Below are 2,500 nucleotides of genomic sequence, written 5' to 3' on the forward strand. Positions count from 1 at the left end.
TTAGAATGTTTATTTTCTGCATTTGGCAGTTTGATGTGTGTGATTCTGGGGTTCAAAGCCATGGTCCTGGCTTAGTGAGCAACACAGTCACCTTGTTCTTTGTGAACAACACAGTCACCTTGCTCTGTTAAGTGAATGACACAGTCGACTTGTTCTAAGTGAACATCACAGTCACCTTGTTCTATATGAACGACACAGTCACCTTGTTCTGTTACGTGAACGACTCAGTTGACTTGTTCTAAGTGAACATCACAGTCACCTTGTTCTATATGAACGACACAGTCACCTTGTTCTGTTAAATGAACGACACAGTCGACTTGTTCTAAGTGAACAACACAGTCACCTTGTTCTGTTAAATGAACGACACAGTCGACTTGTTCTAAGTGAACAACACAGTCACCTTGTTCTGTTAAGTGAATGACACAGTCGACTTGTTCTTAGTGAACAACACAGTCACCTTGTTCTGTTAAGTGAATGACACAGTCGACTTGTTCTTAGTGAACAACACAGTCACCTTGTTCTGTTAAGTGAATGACACAGTCGACTTGTTCTAAGTGAACATCACAGTCACCTTGTTCTGTTAAGTGAACAACACAGTCACCTTGTTCTAAGTGAATGACACTTTGCTCAGCCCACACAGTGCAAATATCAAAGCCAAATACATCCTTCTATATAGCACCTTATTTTGATAACACAGAAGAATTTGTCTAGCACAGTATTTTGAATTCTTTTAGATGTTCTTCCTTTTTTGGAGACCTCTTCACCTGATCAGCATGATGTACACATGTTAAATATCTGTCTTCCTGTTACAATGAAATGACTTCTGGGCAGACAGAAAATTCTTTTGCACACATGCGGTCACACACATACACGATGCAGTGAAACTGTTTACGCACCAGTGAATTAACTTGCAAGTGTGTGTATATGCAAGTGTACGTTATCATACGCAAACGTAATCATTAGACTGTTTATGAAAATGTTTCATATGTATGTGCAAGTAGTGTGCGTGTGTGCGTTTCTCCCTAAACGGCCCCTCATACGCGCGCAACTCTGCCAGCAGACCACACAAGCTCATCAGACTCTCTCTCTCTCTCTCTCTCTCTCTCTCTGCCAGTCTCTGTCCTTTAATTGTTCAATTGTCGGAAAAGGGAAGGATCCGATTATGATCTAACCAAACAAAACCTTTATAAATAGCTCACTGCAGGACACTGGCATTTGCATTTAAAAAAAACAACATTGTTTGTGTTTTGATTTATTTATTTGGTTGCCTTGCAACACTAAGCAACACTAAGCTGTACAAAGCTGTTAGTACAGCGTCACATCCTAACTGAACCTGCCGGCAACGGCCTTGGTAGAGCGATAGCAGATACAGACACCTAGCTTTTCTTAGGGCTGCGTATCGCCTAACAAACCCGCCACGCAACAATGATGCTTCGTGTTATTTAAGAATACATTGTGTATGAAAGTGAGACAGATTCCTGTCCACTGAAGTAAGGAAGCTGGGCTTGACTACAGTAATGACTCTGAGGTCACCATCAGGCCTGCCTCGAGCAGCATTTGCAGTCTGGGCCCTGCGTGGGACGCTGGGATACGTAGTCCGAGTTTAAGTCTTCCTCTGGCCCAAACAGCATGACTACAGACTCGCTGGCATTTAGAGGAACTGTCTCATATGAGAAGTTGCAAATAGTTGAGACTTGGGGGTGGGTTTGGTGGTTGTAGTGTTTCTTCCAGTGAAGTTTTCCACCCTTATAAGAGGTTATAAAAGGTTATTAAGGGTATTAAGGTTCTAAAAGGTTATAGCTCTGTTCCAAGTTTAATTAATATGGTGAACCACTAAGACATGGGTTCCTATAATCAAGGAATTATTTTAATAAACTTTGGCCATAAAAAAATGTGTGCAACCATGTGAGTATGTGAGGGTGTGTGTGTGAGGGAGTGAGCATGCATGTCTGTGTGTGTGTGAGGGAGTGTGCGTGCCTGTCTGTGTGTGTGTGTGTGTGTGTGTGTGTGTGTGTGAGGGAGTGTGCGTGCTTGTCTGTGTGTGTGTGTGAGCGCGCGTGCATGTGCGCATGTGTGTATACCCAGTCCTCTAGAGACATCTCCATGTGATCAGTCATTTTAATGATAAACACATTCCCTGTGTGCCATGCCATTCATGACGTACTCCCTTGTTTTTCAATCACCAAAATGAAACTCATATGTTTCTCCACTGAGACTCCTCACTGAGACTCCTCTCTGAGACTCCTACTGCGGAGGGCATGCAAGCTGTGCACAAACTTTATAACCTTTATTACGATGCTACATTTGCTTCATTTTTAAACATCTGTATGATTCTATATAGTTGTTATCTGTATGTATTTCAGTGTTTATTAAGCAAGCACTTTTATAGTGGTTAAATTCAAATGCTTACATAATTTAAGTGTGTGTGTGTGTGTGTGTGTGTGTGTGTGTGTGTGTGTGTAAGGTAACATTATTCTAAAGTATAGCTGTCCAGATGAGT

Source organism: Electrophorus electricus, chromosome 24, assembly GCF_041902795.1.
Source record: "Electrophorus electricus isolate QZ-2024a chromosome 24, ASM4190279v1, whole genome shotgun sequence".
Classification (NCBI taxonomy): Eukaryota; Metazoa; Chordata; class Actinopteri; order Gymnotiformes; family Gymnotidae; genus Electrophorus; species Electrophorus electricus.